The sequence below is a fragment of the Lucilia cuprina genome, chromosome 5 (assembly GCF_022045245.1).
Source record: "Lucilia cuprina isolate Lc7/37 chromosome 5, ASM2204524v1, whole genome shotgun sequence".
Classification (NCBI taxonomy): Eukaryota; Metazoa; Arthropoda; class Insecta; order Diptera; family Calliphoridae; genus Lucilia; species Lucilia cuprina.
Window position 1 is genome coordinate 45,619,260 of NC_060953.1, and position 423 is coordinate 45,619,682.

A 423-nucleotide genomic window follows, 5' to 3' on the forward strand; every position below is an offset into this window, starting at 1 on the left:
ACTAGAACTGAACTAGAACTGAACTAGAACTGAACTAGAATTGAACTAGAACTGAACTAGAACTGAACTAGAATTGAACTAGAACTGAACTAGAACTGAACTAGAATTAAACTAGAACAGAACTAGAACTGAACTAAAACTGAACTAGAATTGAACTATATTTCTTTTACATTTAAAAGTTTATTCAGATTGAACTAGAAATAAATAAGATTTAGAAGTTAGTGACGTAACCGATTTACTGTAACCATCACCTGAGCTGACTACTTTCCATTAATTAACGAATTGTATTTTCTTACATCCGATAGGAAACATATATATATGTTATGTAACTAATCTACTAGTTCGATAGAAAGTTTTGAACCCTTAATTATAAGTGATTTTATATTTCAAAATTTCAGATAAACTTTTAAATTAATTAAAATT